The 20,663-nt window shown below is 38.2% G+C and overlaps 1 long non-coding RNA gene across 2 annotated transcripts in view; it reads right to left on the reverse strand.

The window, feature by feature from the left end:
* LOC128247036 (uncharacterized) overlaps nucleotides 1-17,528 on the reverse strand; it is an 86,091-nt gene extending 68,563 nt beyond the window's left edge. For both annotated transcript variants that reach the window (XR_008263462.2, XR_008263461.2), the window contains exons 1-2: nucleotides 16,832-17,528; nucleotides 1,234-1,363 (exon numbers count right to left, since the gene is read on the reverse strand). This is a non-coding gene — a long non-coding RNA (uncharacterized LOC128247036). The remainder of the gene's footprint in view (nucleotides 1-1,233; nucleotides 1,364-16,831) is intronic.
* Between the last annotated feature and the right edge of the window lie 3,135 nt (nucleotides 17,529-20,663).

Raw genomic sequence — 20,663 nt, forward strand, 5'->3', positions numbered from 1 at the left:
AAACTCATCATTGAAATCTTTATTGACTTTCACTACATCTTTGTACATAGTTTGTACAGCCCCCATGGCCACCTAATTACTGAGTCAAACACTTTCTCCAAGTCAATGAATGCCAGGAATAGTGATTAATTCTTAGCCAATTATTTCTCCAACAGTTGCTTCATTATGAAGACCCCTCTTCTGGCAAGAAGCCAAATTACATCTCATCTAGGTCTACTCAGTTACAGATCAAGTCCCTCTCCAAGGCATCTCCTTTGCCTATGTAACTGTTTACAATGATATGACAACTCTTGCCATTAGATAAGACTCCTTGCCTCATTTGATCTAACTATTTGAGTGGCAATCATATATCCTACCTCACCAGATATTTTGAATATTTCTGCAACTATCCTCAATGAATCCACAGCTTTCCCTTTCTTTATGTCCTTAATGGCTTTATCTACTGTGCTGCTATCAGCTTGCATTGGTGGTTTCCCTGTAGAGTTAGCATGAGGTTGCCCCTCCATATTCCATTCACTCTCCACGTTCAGAAGTCACTTATAATAGTAACTCTATGTCACATGTTTGTCTTCTATATTGAAAGTGAGTATGCTTTCATCATGCACTTTTCACCAATGATGTCTCACTTCTCTCTCACACACACTGTTCCACAATCCAGAACACTTCACATTTGCAGTGTATCATTCTTAGATTCTTATTGGCTTCTCTAAGCCTGTTGGCTTCTCTAAATGCAACCATGCTCCAGAAGATCAAAGAGAATGAAGCCCTTTTCATGCCAAAACAGTCAGCATTTGTGCTAAGTATTGGCTCTTGAACTTCTTAGACTGAAATGTGATGCCCATCAATGGATTCAACCTTTATTTACAGACCATACAGATGCATCTATACTTCATCCCTTGTCATCAGATCAGAAAAAATGAAGCACAACTTATGTCAATTAATACAGAATTGTACCCACTTCTGTAATAATTTCGGTACAATCTTGAAAGCATAACTGTGTGGTAAGAAGTTTACTTCCCAACCATGTGATCATGAGTTCAGTCCCACTGTGTGATACCTTGGGCAAGTTTTCTACTAAAGCCCCAGGCCGACAAAGCCTTGTAAGTGTATTTGATAGACAGAAACTGAAAGAAGCCCATTGTGTGTGTTTGTGTGTATGTCTGTCTGTCTGTCTTTGTGCTTGTGTTTGTCCCCCACCACCAGTAGACAACTGGTGTTGGTTTGTTTACATACCTGTAACTCAGTAGTTCAACAAAAGGATACCAATAGAATAAGTGCCAGGCTTTAAAAAAATAAATACAGAGGTTGATATATCCAATTAGATCCTTCAAGGTGGTATCCCTGCATGGCTGCAGTCCAAAGACTGAAACAAATAAAACATTAGAGATAAAAGATATATATGACAAAAGGTAGTCTTCCATCAGGATAATGCTTGGCCACATACAACGAGGATGAGATTCCAAAGGCTGGAGCAGTTTGACTGAGAAACGATGTTCCACCCACCATATTCACCAGACATTGCCCCATCTGATTATCATTTATTCCGCAGTTTTCAAAATCATTTCGATGGAAAAAATATAAATTCTATAGATGAGGTCAGAACAGTAATGGAGGAGTATTTTTCATCACAGACATGGGAATTTTGGAAGTGGGGCCTTGCAAGTCTACAAGATAGATGGAAGAGCATTGTAGAAAATGAAGGAGAGTATATTTTAGATTTAAAAAGAAGTTTGTTTATCTTAATTTTGAAAAATAAAAGAAGTATGAAAAACTGCATTATTTATAGGATGACCCAATGCATACATGTATGTATGTATGTATGTATGTATGTATGTATGTATGCATGTGTGTATGTGTCTCTTTGTTTTGACATCATGTGATAGCTGCAAATGATTGTCATTGTCATACAATATTCAGAATCATACATTTCCAATATTCTCACCCATCCAAGCATTGAAAAATGAACATTAAGATGATGATGATGATGATGATGAGACTGCCTTGGTTTTGGCACTGTTATATGACCCCAATAACATTCAGTTGGGCTACAGCATACCTTTTAAGTGACATCGGACAATTTCAGATTATTGATTATTTTATATAAGGTCTTGTAAAGCAATAGCAAAGGAATGAAGCTCACTTAACAATGCAAAAAATAAATAAGTTTAGTATTTCACCTTTAACACACACATGCACGCACACACATGCACGCATGCACATACACACACACACACACAGTAATGAGTGAACTGCAAAATTCAAAATGAATTGTCAGCGCAAGACAGCACCAAACTTTTCACTTTATTCATTTGTTACTGTAACAATAATTTAGAAACATATAAAAGCAATTAATATTTTTTTTTAAATAATGCATTTTACAATGAAATTATTATTTGGGACTGACTACACAATAAATGTATCTGAACAAAAGTATAAATAATACATTTTACTGCTTTCACCTTGTGTTTCTGTTCGTTTTAATCCACCAACTCACCATTCACCATTTAATTCAGCTTCAGCATCCACACATTACATTTCCAAAAATATCTACCAAATCCTTTCATAGGCACAGGAGTGGCTGTGTGGTAAGAAGCTTGCTTCCCAACCACATGGTTCCGAATTAGGAAGGGCATCCAGCTGTAGAAACCTTGCCAGAAAAGATTGGAGCCTGGTGCAGCTTCCTGGCTCACCAGTTCAGTCAAACTGTCCAACTCATGCAAGCATGGAAAGTGGATGTTAAACGATCATGATGATATATATATATATATATATATATATATATATATATATATATATATATATATATATATATTTATATATATATATGAGAAGGTTACAATTTTAATATCAAAGATCCCTATGGATCACACAGGTTGTAATCCTTTGAAACATATGTAGGAATAAAGTATGCAATTATAACATGCGTTTTCTCCAATCCTTAAATTCTTATATATATATATATATACAGGGTGAGCCAAAAGTAGGTGGACAGTATTTGGAATAGGTTTATGTATCAGTTATATTAATGCAATTGTTTATTATAACTATGTTGCAACTATGTTTTTTGTGTTTTTTTACTGTCCACCTACTTTTGGCTCACCCTGTATATATATATGTATATATGTATGTATGTATGTATGTATGTATCAATATATATACAGGGTGTGATGGGTAAATTGTCGTCATTTGACATTTTTAATTTCATGCATGCGCATCACTTGTTTTCAATCTTGTTGACTACACAGTATAGTAGGGTCAGCTGGGTACCGTCTGTGAAAAAAACACCACCATGGTGGAATTTGTTCTGCCAGAAATTCAGAAATGACATGGTGTACTGCTTGGCATTTATGCAGGAAGCTCCAATACGAACATTTCAGCATTCACCAACTTAAACAAGGAGAACATTCAGAAGAGTTGTGGAAGATTCCAAAGTTGTCTAGAGGCCATGGTTGAAGCCGATGGTGATTTTATTGAATAAATTTACTCTTTAGTACTTCAAGGTATTTTTATGTAATTTTAGTAAATATATCTGTTAAAATGAGATTTCACTGTTATTTTCATTTTTGCATAGTTTAGACGACAGTTTATTCACCGCACCCTGTATATATATATGTGTATATATATATATATATATATATATATATATATATATATATATATATATATATATATATATATATATATATATACTGCGATATCCTTTGTGTTCTGTTTTCAATTTATGTTTGACATATATATATATATACATATATGAAGACATATATATATATATATGCATGTATGTATGTATATTGTGTACATTAATCATTAATACACAAACACACACATATGTATATATGTGTTTGTATAAAACGTAGCCGTTCCATTGAATTGTTGTTGCAGTAAACATGTTCATGTTATGATTGTCAATTATTATAAAGTAACAATTTAAACAACTTGCAAGAAAAGTCTTGCAAAAATAACACTATTACACCAATGTAGAACTATCAATAACTTATAATTTTATGTCTCAATTGTTAACGGGAGAGGCCAGTAAATAACATTATTTTCTCTGATCTATGTTTACTGACAAAAAATTCTGTAGTAATTGCTCCAAAATTGTTTCTATTCTCTAGTTTATGTTTTGTTCTGTTTCCACATTCTTTTTTTTTTTGGACGCATAACCATTTATTTTATTCCTAATTGAATTCTTTTGAATTTATTGACTTTTATAAAATATAACTTATTTGGTGATAATGTATCAGTGAAAATATTTTCATTAAATGCTTTATCTATTTTTTTACTTCTTTTTATAAAGAATGGTTGTAAACAAACAAAAAAAAGAAGGAAAGGTTAAAAGGAGGAAACAATGTTTTTAGCTCCAGCATCTCATGGCACTTGAATCTTCTGGTCTATTATGAAAATGGTCTCCATGGTTTCAAAAATAACAAACACTACAAAGATACATGGTGTTGCTAAATTGTCATAGGCACAGTTATATCGACTAAATGCTAGATAAACTCAAAGAGATAACAGATTTATCTTTGAAAATAAGATGTCAGCACAAATCGTCATTGTTATCCCCATCAGCATCATCATTCTCCTCCTCCTCCTCCCCTCCTCCTTATCGTCGTCGTCGTCGTCATCATCATCATCATCATCATCATTTCTACATCTTTTTTCTGTGCCTCTTTGCGTCAGATGGTATTCTTTGAGGCAGATTTTCTGAGGCTAAATACTCTTCCTATCACCAGACCTTACCTGTTTCCAAGTGAACCAATATTTTCCTGGAGTATGGATGTGTTTTCACAGAAAAACAGGAAATTGTAAACAAACATCACCACTTTTGTGACCGTAATGTCTGTTTGCAACCAGTGCACAATATCAAGATGTATGTATGTATGTATGTATGTATGTATGTATGTATGTATGCATGTATGTATGTATGTATGTATGTGTGTGTGTATGTATGTATGTATGTATGTGTGTATGTATGTATGTATGTATGTCATCAATCAGTTTCATTTCTGTATTTCTTGTCCATAGAGAAAGAGCCGGACTCTAACATAGATTCAAGGCTCCTTCATTGGAACTTTTATCAACATCATTTAGGTATTTGTGCATATGTGTGTGTGTGTGTGTGTGTGTGTGTGTGTGCAGTATTTGGTGTTAGTGTATGCGCAGATTTGTATGTTTTGTTTTATGGATGTGTTTTTATGTATATATTTTCACGTCTAGGCGTATGCATATGTATTTATGCGCAGATTTGTATGTTTGCTTTATGGATGCGTTTTTATGTATATATTTTCATGTCTAGATGCATGCATATGTATTTATGTGCTGTATGTATGTATGTATGTATGCATATCATTATTCAGCTTTATTTCAAGATTTCTTGTCAACAGAGAAAAAGCCAGTTTCTAACCTAGATCCAAGGTATGTATGTATTGGCTCTGTTCAATGTGTAGAAAAGATGTAGATAGGAATTCAGTTTGTTTTACCCACTGCATACAATGGTTACATAGGAAGTGAAGTGGAATTACAGGAAGATTAACATAGAGTGGTCAATGCACAGGACCAAGAAAGCACTAAGACTACACAGGGAATATATTTTCTTGAATGCCCAGAAGGATCCTTAGTGGTATTAGATAATTTCAGTTACCAAGGTTACCTAATCAGCAGTGGAGGAGTATGTTCTGAAAATATAGTTGCTAGAATAAAAATTGACTGGAGAAAGATCTCACATATCCGTTTTTGATATCAACAGACTGTATGCTTTTGTAATTTTCATATCTCACAAAGTATGTCAATTTATTGGAGATTCTAACAATTGTGATACAATAAATCGCTGAAATGATATCTACATTAGCATTTTAGCATTCAGATTATTCTGTCAAATATAATGCTTATTTATTCACATAGTGTAGAATTAATCATGCATTATCTTGTAGCTTTAAGATTTCAAAGGTGCAACTGTTTACTTTTAGAATGACATTGTAAGGTAGGTGTGAGAGGTTAGATCTGACCAGTTTGAACATGAAACAGGTGGAATATTTGAGCCAGATTTGGCCAGTTTAAATGATAACAAGCTAAACCTGTGAACTCATAAATATCCATCTAAATTCCTGGATCAGTATTTTCATTAAAACTCCTAGCTAAAGAATGCAACTATAGGCAGTTTTATCTGAACTGTATATGAAAAATCCAATAATGGATGCCTTTATTTATAGAATAATATCAACCAATATAAGATTCAGACTGTAAAAATGAAATACTGGACTTGGAAACAAGTGTCACAAACCAGGGAATTAAACATAATTCTAAAGCACATTAGCCTTTACATCATTTTTAACTGTTAAGAGACACCCAGATAAAAACTACTTAACCAGCTGCTCCACAGAAATTTTCATTTGTGATGAGTATAGAAAATATCAAACAAGAAATTAAATATGTTATACAGTTAAGAAAAAAGGCCCTTTTTTCTCTCAGGTGTGCAAATCACATAATAAACCAATAGGGTTCCTTTATAACCAGATTATAAACTAATCTTCAGTGCATTAAATTCTTCAGCTTTGAATTTCCAGCATTATTGGAGTATCCTTTATCTTATCCACTCATTAATATTGTAATTAACAATTTCTCAATGCAAGTTTGAGTTGGTTGTGGAAGCACTGACAACTTTATCAAAGCTAATATTACTAAATGGAATGGTTATGTCATTTAAACCATTCAAATGCACCATTGGTGTCAACACAACTTACTTCCTCAAATCCAGGAATATGTGGAAGTCATCAGTCAATACGCTGAAAAGTTGAACAAACAGCAGTCACTTGTTAGTTATATAAGATTTCTACTCATTATATGCTGTAACTGGAGAGAGTATCATGTCTCAGCGCATTTCAGTGACATGGAACCTTACTCTTTTACTCTTTTACTTGTTTCAGTCATTTGACTGCGGCCATGCTGGAGCACCGCCTTTAGTCGAGAAAATCGACCCCAGGACTTATTCTTTGTAAGCCTAGTACTTATTCTATCGGTTTCTTTTTGCTGAACCGCTAAGTTATGGGGACGTAAACACACCAGCATTGGTTGTCAAGCGATGGTGGGGGGACAAACACAGACACACAAACACACATACATATACATATATATATACATATATACGACGGGCTTCTTTCAGTTTCCGTCTACCAAATCCACTCACAAGGCTTTGGTTGGCCCGAGGATATAGTAGAAGACACTTGCCCAAGGTGCCAGGAACCAGGAACCATGCGGTTGGTAAGCAAGCTACTTACCACGCAGCCACTTCTGCACCTTCTTTACCTTTCAAAATAAAAATTAAAATAATCTCAAAATAAATTAAAACAATCTAAAAACAAATGGATGTAACTGTGAAACAGTGTAGTAGTAGGCTTAACTTGAGATATTAAGTCTCACAGAGGAGACAAAGGACCAAAATGGTAAGTGTTCCACTGTACTTTAGAAGACTTGTCTGTCACACAGAAAATGAGGTTGTAAAAGCACTAGGTTTATATCTAAATGCTTACTGGACCCTGCCCCAGCAGCCAATCAAATCCCATCAAGCTTTCTCCTCCTCACATCTTTCCTAACACTCATCTCTCCACCATTCTTCTAGCAATGGCACTGTTCAGCTGCTGCAATCTTATGACAGCAGATATTTCTTCCTCTTTGAGCTACTAGTTACCTTCTCCTCTCCCTAGAGCCACATTTTTTTAACATACATCTCTCATTCCCAACGTTATCCTTTATTCTCCACAGGTCTCCCCTTGCTGTGCCTGCAGTATCTCTCCTTCTTTAGGGCTGCCTTATCTCATCTTTGATGCCCTCTTATATCTGCTATTAATATAATTTCCAACTCCTACTCATACCTGCCTTCAATGCTCCCCCACCTACCCCTGTTCCTCCTGCTAACTATAGTCACCTCTGATCTCTATCTCTGTCCCTGCACATTTATCTCCCCCTTTTACTTTCCATTCACTCATGCATCACCTCCTGATTTTCTTATCTATCTACAGGCTTTCTCTATTTTCTAATCTTTTTACAGGTTTATTGTACTACTGCTCACCACCCTTCTGGTACTACAATTTATCACCTCCTTCCTAAACTGTTTTTCTTACCTTATCCTGTACTGATATTTACCATTGAGCACACACCCCATCCTTGTACCTTTCTCAATGTTAACCTCATTCTCCATCTCTAACCACCTGCCACCCTCTCACTCTCTTTTCATACTTCTAAGAACCTATTCACCCACACTTAACCATCCATAGTGTATATTCTCTCTTATACTCATGTATGCTCTAACATCTCATCACCAACATCTTTACCTTCTTCCCAGCTATTCCCACCTACTCTGACTTAATGCAAAGCAGCCATGCATCTCTTTCATAGTAAGACACTTCTACCTGTCCCTCAATAATACTTTAGCACCTCAATACACACATCAGCAAATGTACTATTTGCTGTTTGTGCGGGTGGCACATAAAATACACCATTTTGAGCGTGGTCGTTGCCAGTACCGCCTGACTGGCCTTCGTAGGATTTTCGAGCGAGATCGTTGCCAGTGCCCCTGGACTGGCTCTTGTGCTGGTGGCACATAAAATACACCATCTTGAGTGTGGCCGTTGCCAGTACAGTGTGACTGGCCCTCATGCCAGTGGCACGTAAAAGCACCCACTACACTCTCTGAGTGGTTGGAGTTAGGGAGGGCATCCAGCTGTAGAAACTCTGCCAAATCATATTGGAGCCTAGTGTTGCCATCTGGCTTCACCAGTCCTCAGTCAAATCGTCTAACCCATGCTACCATGGAAAGCGGACGTTAAACAATGATGATGATGATGATGATGATGATGATGATGATGATGATGATTTATAAGAACAACCATTTTTAGTGGGCTATGAACGACTGTTTCTGAGTTGATAACTGATGAAAAATGTATCAACTCAGAAATGCATGTGTCCTCTGTGATCCAGTGATGTTGTTCATGTCCCAGTGTGTTTTCACACGTATTGTCTAATGAAGAGAATTTTCTCCCCAAACCATTTCCTCAGTGAATGAATTCCAACATCTGAATGTACAAAAACACACTAAATATGCTTATACACTCCTATATGTGCATATACATACTTTTATATATTATATATATATATATATATATATATATATATATATATATATATATATATATATATATCATCATCATCATCATCATCGTTTAACGTCCGCTTTCCATGCTAGCATGGGTTGGACGATTTGATTGAGGACTAGTGAAACCGGATGGCAACACCAGGCTCCAATCTAATCTGGCAGAGTTTCTACAGCTGGATGCCCTTCCTAACGCCAACCACTCAGAGAGTGTAGTGGGTGCTTTTACATGTCACCCGCACGAAAACAGCCACGCTCGAAATGGTGTCTTTTATGTGCCACCCGCACAAGAGCCAGTCCAGGGGCACTGGCAACGATCTCGCTCGAAAACCCTACAAAGGCCAGTCAGGCGGTACTGGCAACGGTCACGCTCAAGATGGTACATCTTATGTGCCACCCGCACAAGAGCCAGTCCAGGGGCACTGGCAACGATCTCACTTGGCTTGCAGGGTCTTCTCACGCACAGCACATTTCCAAAGGTCTCGGTCAGTAGTCATCGCCTCGGTGAGGCCCAATGTTCGAAGGTCTTGCCTCACCACCTCAGCCCAGGGCTTCCTGGGCCTACCTCTTCCACGGGTTCCCTCAACTGTTAGGGTGTAGCACTTTTTCACGCAGCTATCCTCATTCATTCTCACCACATGTCCAAACCAGTGCAATCGTCTCTCTTGCACACCACAACTGATGCTTATTATGTTCAGCTTTTCTCTCAAGATACTTACACTCTGACGGGTATGCACATTGACATTACACATCCAGCAGAGCATACTGGCTTCATTCCTTGCGAGCTTACGCATGTCCTCAGCAGTCACAGCCCATGTTTCACTGCCATGTAGCATGGCTGTTCGTATGCATGCGTCATACAGTCTGCCTTTTACTCTGAGTGAGAGTCCCTTTGTCGCCAGCAGAGGTAAGAGCTCTCTAAACTTTGCCCAAGCTATTCTTATTCTAGCAGCTACACTTTCAGCGCACCCACCCCCACTACTAACTTGGTCACCCTGATAGCGGAAGCTATCGACTACCTCTAGTTTTTCTCCCTGGAATGAGATAGAAGTTGTTTCCTGTTTGTTTACAGTGTTTATTGCACCTGAACATCTGCCACATACAAAAACTAACTTCGTAGTTAATCTGCCTTTGATATTGCTGCACCTCTTATGTGTCCATAGCTTGCACCGGGTACATCTTATAGAGTTACTACCTACTCCTTTTCTGCATACTGAGCAGGGCCATCTTCCTGAAGGGGTTTGTGTTTTATCTACCTTCCTACTTATTAGGATTTGGGTTTTTGCTAGGTTGACTCTAAGGCCCTTCAATTCTAGTCCTTGCTTCCACACCTGAAACTTCTCCTCTAGTTCTGATAGTGACTCCGCAATTAGTGCAAGGTCCCCAGGGGCAACCTGTCTTGAATTCCTCTGTGATCGCCTGGAGGACTATGATAAATAGGAGGGGGCTGAGGACGGAACCTTGGTGGACCCCTACCTCTACCCGGAATTCATTACTGTACTCATTTCCAACCCTCACCTTACTGGCAGCATCTCTGTACATGGCTCGCACAGCTCTCACTAACCATTCTTCTATCCCAAGTTTCCTCATTGACCACCAGATAAGGGATCGGGGGACCCTGTCAAAGGCTTTCTCCATGTCAACGAAGGCCAGGTACAGAGGTTTATACTTGGCTAGGTATTTCTCCTGCAGCTGTCTCACTAGAAATATGGCATCAGTGGTGCTTTTACCTGGCACAAACCCAAACTGCATCTCATCTAAATTGATTCGCTCCCTAATTAGTTGGGCTATGACCCTCTCTGTAACTTTCATAACCTGATCTAACAGCTTGATACCTCTGTAATTATTTGTATGCTTGATGCCTCTGTAATTAATATATACTTCAATAATAGAATAAAGTCTTTTTATAAGAATTTATCAAGTAGCTAGCATGAAAAAACATCATAAGGGAAAAATCCATCATTTATTCCCCAAAATATATTTATTTATATAAGGACATTACTATACATGAATGCCTCACGCTAAGAGGGACTCTTGATAGTTTGACCTTAGAGTCCCTCTTAGCGTGAGGCATTCATGTATAGTAATGCCCTTATATAAATAAATATATGTGTGTGTGTATGTATATTACAGAGGCATCAAGCTGTTAGAACAGGTTATGAAAATTACGGAGAGGGTCATAGCCCAACTAATTAGGGAGCGAATCAATTTAGATGAGATGCAGTTTGGGTTCGTGCCAGGTAAAAGCATCACTGATGCCATATTTCTAGTGAGACAGCTGCAGGAGAAATACCTAGCCAAGGATAAACCTCTGTACCTGGCCTTCGTTGACATGGAGAAAGCCTTTGACAGGGTCCCCCGATCCCTTATCTGGTGGTCAATGAGGAAACTTGGGATAGAAGAATGGTTAGTGAGAGCTGTGCGAGCCATGTACAGAGATGCTGCCAGTAAGGTGAGGGTTGGAAATGGGTACAGTAATGAATTCCGGGTAGAGGTAGGGGTTCACCAAGGTTCCGTCCTCAGACCCTCCTATTTATCATAGTCCTCCAGGCAATCACAGAGGAATTCAAGACAGGTTGCCCCTGGGAGCTCCTCTATGCTGATGACCTTGCACTAATTGCGGAGTCACTATCAGAACTAGAGGAGAAGTTTCAGGTATGGAAGCAAGGACTAGAAACAAAGGGCCTTAGAGTCAACCTAGCAAAAACCAAAATCCTAATAAGTAGGAAGTTAGATAAAACACAAACCCCTTCAGGAAGATGGCCCTGCTCAGTATGCAGAAAAGGAGTAGGTAGTAGCTCTATAATATGTACCCGGTGCAAGCTACGGACACATAAGAGGTGCAGCAATATCAAAGGCAGATTAACTACGAAGTTAGTTTTTGTATGTGGCAGATGTTCAGGTGCAATAAACACTGTAAACAAACAGGAAACAACTTCTATCTCATTCCAGGGAGAAAAACTAGAGGTAGTTGATAGCTTCCGCTATCTGGGTGACCAAGTTAGTAGTGGGGGTGGGTGCGCTGAAAGTGTAGCTGCTAGAATAAGTTTAGAGTTCTTACCTCTGCTGGCGACAAAGGGACTCTCACTCAGAGTAAAAGGCAGACTGTATGACGCATGTGTACGAACAGCCATGCTACATGGCAGTGAAACATGGGCTGTGACTGCTGAGGACATGCGTAAGCTCGCAAGGAATGAAGCCAGTATGCTCCACTGGATGTGTAATGTCAATGTGCATACCCATCAGAGTGTAAGTATCTTGAGAGAAAAGCTGAACATAAGAAGCATCAGCTGAGGTGTGCAAGAGAGACGATTGCGCTGGTTTGGACATGTGGTGAGAATGAATGAGGATAGCTGCGTGAAAAAGTGCCACACCCTAACAGTTGAGGGAACCCGTGGAAGAGGTAGGCCCAGGAAGACCTGGGCTGAGGTGGTGAGGCAAGACCTTCGAACATTGGGCCTCACCGAGGCGATGACTACTGACCGAGACCTTTGGAAATGTGCTGTGCGTGAGAAGACCCGGCAAGCCAAGTGAGATCGTTGCCAGTGCCCCTGGACTGGCTCTTGTGCGGGTGACACATAAGATGTACCATCTTGAGCGTGACCGTTGCCAGTACCGCCTGACTGGCCTTTGTAGGGTTTTCGAGCGAGATCGTTGCCAGTGCCCCTGGACTGGCTCTTGTGCGGGTGGCACATAAAAGACACCATTTCGAGCGTGGCTGTTTTCGTGCGGGTGACACGTAAAAGCACCTACTACACTCTCTGAGTGGTTGGCGTTAGGAAGGGCATCCAGCTGTAGAAACTCTGCCAGATTAGATTGGAGCCTGATGTAGCCATCCGGTTTCACCAGTCCTCAATCAAATCGTCCAACCCATGCTAGCATGGAAAGCGGACGTTAAATGATGATGATGATGATGATGATATATATATATATATCATTATATGTCTAGTGTGTGTGTGCATGCGTGCATGTGTGTGTGTGCATGCGTGCATGTGTGTGTGTGCATGCGTGCATGTGTGTGTGTGTGTGTGTGTGTGTCCTTGACATCACGAGTGTCATTGTTATATAAGTAGTGTCATCCATTTCCAGTGTCCTGCAAGAATATCTTTGGCTAAAGGGAAAAATTACTTTACTTGGAAACAGGTGAGGTTTAATAACAGTAAGGGCATCCAGTTATTAGAAAATCTGCCTCAAATAAACTCCATCTGATTCATACAACTATGGAAAAATAGACACTAAAATGATGATGGTGGTGGTGGTGGTGGTATTTGCGCCGGTGGTGGCGGCGGTAGCAGCGGCAACAGCGGCAGCAGCTGCAGCAGTGGCAGCATCGGCGGCAGCGATGGCGATGGCGACAGCGATGGCGATGGCGACAGCGACGGCAGTGTGATGATGATGATGATGATGATGGCGGTGGCGATGGTGATGATGGTGGTGGTGGTGGTGATGGTGGTACATATGTGTATGTGCGTGCACGTGCATGTGTGTGTGTGTGTGTGTGTGCATGCGTGTGTGTTTGATGGGGATCTTTCAGTTTCCACCTACCTAATTCACAGACAAGACTTTGGTCCGCCTGGTGCTGTAGTAGTAAAGGAGAAAATATTAGGATGTTGTGTGGTGGGGATGAATCTGAAACTTCACGGTTGGGAATGGAAGGATTGCAAGGCTGTGTTAAAGAAAGCAATTGTTCGATAGAATTTTATCCAGAATGATGTAGGCAGAAGTTGCCATTGCTGCTGCTGACATGTAAGAGGCAGCGTTATGATGAGAGGCTATTGAATGTAGTAGAGATTGCATGAGATAAAGAAGTGCTACTTTGTGATGACCCTACAAAGGAACCAAGAATTTGGGTTTAGAGCAGAGAGGCAGATAAAGCAATAAACACTTAAAAGCTGCTGGATGATATTTTCCAGATTGAAACTCAAACGTTTACTAACATCATCAAGTACAGAAATAATTATTGGTTAAAAAGATGAATTTATAATCAGGGTGGTGGAGTGGTTGGTCTTGAAGCAGCTGTCTATAAATATTCTTCAAGCTGATTTTGGTAGAGATGTTCACACTTGCAGAGCTGCAAACCTCTGTGATTGGACATGACTTACGTTTTCTGTATGAGATAACTATATCAGGCTTTTTATGTTTATACTTGGTAAAGTTTTGATGGAAATGTTCCTTATGCTGATGTGCATGTAAGTGCAAATGTGTGTGTGTCTCTTCTATTTTTTTAATTATTATATATCTTCCACTCAGGAGGGACCCGGTTTCCAACAGGGATACAAGGCTCTATCTTTGGGATGTAGTTGACACAGACAAATTCACATTTGGAACTTGAGAAAAGTCTTGCATATTTTTACTGTTCCACTCACAGATTTCACTTGTAATGTATGAATAAGTCAGTCGATTTCTCTTTCTGAAAATCCCAGTTTATCAAGATTCTCCTTTAAGTATTTACTAACAAATCCTAGTGCTCCAATTATTATTGGTATGAATATGAATTCATAGTCTGGATATAGAAACTGGAGGTTTCAAAGCAGTTGTCCATAGATATCCTCTTTACCTTTGATTTTCAAAGAGTTATTTATATCTGCAGGGCAGCTGACTCTATGATGGTACATACCTTTGCCCCTCTGTCCCAGACAACAATATCCGGCCTGTTATGCTTACATCTGACAAAAGTTTTGATGGGAACATTCCACCAGTATTCCTCGAGTTGGTGTTTATAAATGTATTCCATAACAGAGGGATTTTCTAAGTTTATTTCGGGGCAGTCTTTTCTGCAGATGGCATTATAAATTGTTTTAGCAACAACATCGTGCTGCATAGGGAGGTAGTACCATGCATGCATGTGTCTATGTAGGTTTTTCTTTGAGAGTTAAGGTCTTCTTAATGGAATTCAGATTGGTCACTAACAAGATGACAAGACCTTTTGAGTTAAAACTGTTCCTGTGGTTTGTAAATATGTGGTTGAGTTAGAGTGTGTATATTGACCGTTGACTGAACACTATTCAATTTGTTTTCTCCGTGTTTTTCTCCTTGTCTCCGTATTCTTTCTGTTGAAGAGCGTAGCTCGAAACGTCAAAGACTTTCCGTATTCCCGAGCGTCATACTAATATATACTTTTGTTATTTACACCACCTGTCCTCGTCTGTTGTTATTATTTGTATATTCTCCCATATATATATATATATATATATATATATATATATATATATATATATATATATATATATATATATATATAGGTGTATGCATTCGCATGTCCCTTTATTACTTGGGTGTTTGTGCATGTATGTGTGTGCCTCATGACTTTTTATATATGTATTTTTGTTGATATAACGTCCATTCTGCATGCTGGTATGGACTGGACAGTTTGACAGGAACTGGCCAACTGGAGAGCTGTCCAGGTTTCATTTTTGTCTATTTTGTCATGGTCTCTATGGCTGGATGCCCTTCCTAAAACCAACCACTTTGCAGAGTGTACTGGGTGCTTTTTATGAGGTACCAGCACAGACACTTTTACATGGTACTAGCATGGACACCTGCATGTAGCACCAGTGCAGGCACTGTTATGTAACACTGGCTCAATGCATTTTTACTTGGCACTGATATGGGTACTTTTACACGGCACCAGCACCCACAAGTCCACAAGACTAAGATCTCTTGGCTGTGAGAGGGATGTAGTAGACATACCTGTATGTGTATACAGAGACAGCAACAATTTTATTTAGCTTAAAGAATCTCAAATAAATAATCTTTGATATGACTAACAAATTTTCACTGTTGCTGATAGATTCGATTCAGACGTTGCCTATTAGTTTTGTTCGCTCTTCCTTAGAAAATCTTAACATTTTAAAGTTTATCTATGTATGTATATCCTTAATGGTACATATATCCCTGAGCTCAATCTCAAGCGCTCTCAAAGCTGTTAATCGCCTCAGACCATTTATGGAATGTAGGCCGCATTGAAAATAGGAAGAGGTCTTGTACTAAACGCATATGATTTCATGTATATATACACGTATGTGGTAGCATATACATGTATATACTTATACATTTACAAATAACAGAAGGGAAGAGGAAAAAAACTAGGACGATTTGGTAAAGAAAGTAATTTTTTTAAATGAAGTCTTCTTGTCGCTTGTAACAGGGGGAGTAACTTCCCTTAAAATTATTGGCCCAGGTCAAATGGTCTACTTACCTCCCCACCTCTTTCTGACCTGTATATATGAATACACACGTAGACTGTGTGTGTGTGTGTCTCAAACACGCACACACCAATAATACATACATGAAACAAGCACATACATGTATAAACATTAGATTCACACACTCGCAATGAAGTTAAAAATTAATGCAAATACATGCTCCATAACTGCGTTTTTTTATTGAAACATCAGCCATGTATAACCTTACATTTCATCCCATTTCATCCCTAACGTCTCAAATAAAGTATGTATATGTTGAACAATGTTGTCTTTGAAATACAAAATGCGGGATGGCCACGGCTGGAATGCCTTTGATCATGGTTCTATTTGGTCAAGGTTTAACCTAGAGCCCCAACAACACCAAAATCCAAATTTACGCTGAACACACAACTTAGACGCACGCAGTCACTCACACACACACACACACATATACATATAGTGTAAACAAACATGCAAGTAGAGAAACAAAACTCATACGTACACACATCTATAATTAGATTTCTCTTCTTCACGTCATAAAATTCATTTCACTGTTAGAAGTATTTGTATTCTTATTTTCTGCCGATGCAGATCACTAGTTTCCTTGGATTTTTACTGTTTTTTCATATAATTAGACTGGGTTGCGCCAAGTAACTCATTCACATACAAAAACACATTCACACACACACACGCATATATATATATACATATATATAAACGCATACAAGAATCATATGTGGGGGAAACATACACATATGTGCGTGTTTTCGGAGATCTTGGAAATGTTTCTTGCGGAAACCTAGTTGCTGAGGAATCTTTTTTTAGAATAACCAGTTGAAAAATAAACAGTGGCTGGAGAAGAATCGTTACAAAAAAGTACAGGAGAAAGCGAAGCCTCAGAGAGATTTATTATGAGAGAAACAATATTAGACAGAAGGGTTTAGTAGGAACATTGCGGTCAGAGGAAGGGGGGAAATCGTGTCAGAGAGAGAAAAATAGAAAGAGGTCTAGTGAGAGTAATACGATTTGAGAAAGGGGGAGAAATGATGTCAGAGTGCGCGCGCGTGTATATGCATGTAATTGTGTTTGTATGTATGTGTGTGTGTGAGCGGTCGAGGGGGAGAGGTAATGTAAGAGTAACAAAGAAAAAGATATAACGAGAGTAATAGCTAGAGAGACACAGAAGTGACAGAGAGAAGTAGCAACAGACAGAGAGAGTGTTAATGTGAATATAAGAGCGAGTAAGAGAGGGTTAGTGACAGAGAAAAGAGAGAAAGAGAAAGTAGATCAGTGACAAAGTAGATTAGAGAGACAGAAAGATATATAGAAAGAAAAAGAGAATAAGTTGGTGAAATTTAACAAAGAAGCAGAAGATAAAACTGTTTAACCCCAGGTCAGCACTGACTGAGCTGACTAATAACCAGGCATTCCATCCATGACAATCCCGTATTATTATTTTTTAAACTACATAATCCAATGTTTTTTTTACACGGCTGGGTATGTATAGGTTGGGTAGATTTGGCTGTTATTTCTTGCAAGACGAGCGACCTTGTGTTTGTGTGCATAATTGGACAAATATAGCATTTTGAAAGAGTGAAAGAATGAATGAGTGAAAAATGAAAAAAAAAAAGAAGAAATGTGATAAAAATGTAAAGAGAGAAAAAGTAAATAGACTTAAAAAGACGGCGAGTCAAAGAAAGAAAAGAAAGGAAACAAAAATAACAAATGTAAGAAAAAGAAATAAAATATATTGCAGTCAAAAAGATAAGAGAGAGAGAAAGAAAGAAATAGAGAGACAGAGACAAGGAGAAAGAGAGAAGACTACAACAATGAGGTGATGGAAGTGAAGATAGAAAGAACAGCGGATCATATAACAGCAGAGACGGGTGATAAGAGGAGGAGGAGGAAGGGGAGGGGATAGAACAAAGGAGGAGATGAGAGGAAAACAGAACGAGAAAGAAAAAACGAAAATGAAACCCGGAGGAATGACTTGAAAGGAGGAAGTGGAGGTCGGGAGAAAGAATGAGAACGTTAGAGGAGGAGGAGGGAAAGGAGCGAGAAAACAAGAACGAAAGTGGAGGGGGAAGAAAGATAGCTATAAAGAGGGGGGAAGAAAGCTATAGTTATAAAGACAAGGAGGAGGAGCGCGATAGCTATAAAGAGGGGGAAGAAAGCTATAGTTATAAAGACAAGGAGGAGGAGAGCGATAGCTATAAAGAGGAGGTGGTGGTGGAGGACAGCAATAGTTATAAAGTGGAGGAGGAAAGCTATATCTCCTCGGCGGAAGATTGCGATAGCTATAAAGGGGAGGAGAGTGAACTAAAATGGTAGCCGCCATTTTCTCATTCGCCTCAGATTTTTCATGTTTCTCCAGCCACTAGTCTGAATATATTGACACAGTTTTTTTTCCCCCTTAAATTGTTACCACTGAGCTATTACTAGTTCCATACTATCCTATAATGTATTTTGTCGTCTTTTATTTATTTATTTATTTATTTATTTACTATTTCTTGTGATAATTTTTTTTTGATTCAGGAAATTTTGTTGAGTTTTTTTAATTATAATCTATTTTGTTTTTGCTTTTCAATATAATACTTTTTTTTATTTTGTTTGTTTTATATCAAGTCACGAAAAAGAATATCCTATACAGTTTAGTTATTCATAGATTATAAACCTTTATCCTTCTGCTAGGTGCAGTACAACGATTCGACTCAATATACTTGTCTTGAAGCATTCTTTCCTCAGTTGATTTATTTTTACATACCAAAATACAATGACATATATATGTGTGTGTGTATGTATGAATGCATATATATATATATATATCAACATGAGCATAAAAATATTTTCACACTACCGAATACACCGAAATATCATTATATCATTGACAAAAATATACAAACATGAATATAAAGATACATCCATAGACACCTTAAGTGACAATAACAAATATATAAGTATAAACAAATTCACAGACATGAAAATACATAGAAACACACATACTTAGAAGCAAAAAAAGCTCAGTCACATACACACAGGCGTGTGTACACATACACATCTACATAGAACTAAGTTAATATGTGAATACATACACTATCGTATTAAATTACAGGCACATGCATTTACATACTCACTCATAGATATGTATTATGTACATATACACACGTATATGCATCATTGCAAGTGTGCAATAAAATATTAAACTTTATGAAAAAATATACACAACATACTCAAGCAAACTAACGCAGTTAAATAAGCTTGAAACGACTTAAATACATCAAAATATGCAGGTTCTTTGGTGTTCACACACATATATATATATATGTGTGTGTGTGCACGCACACACATATATTCAGTCACATAGACGCTTATGAAATAAATGTGGAAATCCTCCCACCTTTTTATACACATAAACATTGAAATGTAGCCAGACACTAGCTGAAATATTAATACGAACATTCAAGTTTGCTGATGTGTGTGTGTGTAATGCTTATAAGTATTCATATCTACGCGTGTGTATATATATATACACAATGTGTGTGTATATATATATATATATATATATACTCTTTTACTTGTTTCAGTCTTTTGACTGTGGCCATGCTGGAGCACCGCCTTTAGTCGAGCAAATCGACCCCAGGACTTATTCTTTGGAAGCCTAGTACTTATTCTTTCGGTCTCTTTTGCCGAACCGCTAAGTTACGGGGACGTAAACACACCAGCATCGGTTGTCAAGCCATGTTCCAGGGACAAACACAGACATACAAACACATACACACATACATATATATATATACATATATACGACAGGCTTCTTTCAGTTTCCGTCTACCAAATCCACTCACAAGGCATTGGTCGGCCCGAGGCTATAGTAGAAGGCACTTGCCCAAGATGCCACGCAGTGGGACCATGTGGTTTGTAAGCAAGCTACTTACCACACAGCCACTCCTACGCCTATTATATATATATATATATATATATATATATATATATATATATATATATATATATATATATAGACAATGTGTGTGTGTATTTGTCATGATAAATATATATATATATATCATCATCATCATCATCATCGATATGCATGGGTTGAAGTTTATTGAAGGAGATTTTCTACTACCGGATGCCCTTCCTGTCACTAAACCTCACCTGCTTTTAAGCAAGGTAATGTCCCATGGTCAGACATATTGGTTATGAATGACAGTAATAATCATTTTACAACTATCACGCTACGCCAAGACGAGGAGACACAATCACACACACACATATCCAAAATCCACATCAAGTACTAGGTCCACGAGGTAAAAAGTGGCTATCAGAGAAATCCA

This window comes from Octopus bimaculoides, chromosome 2 (assembly GCF_046866305.1).
Source record: "Octopus bimaculoides isolate indiv1 chromosome 2, ASM4686630v1, whole genome shotgun sequence".
In the NCBI taxonomy this organism is placed as follows: Eukaryota; Metazoa; Mollusca; class Cephalopoda; order Octopoda; family Octopodidae; genus Octopus; species Octopus bimaculoides.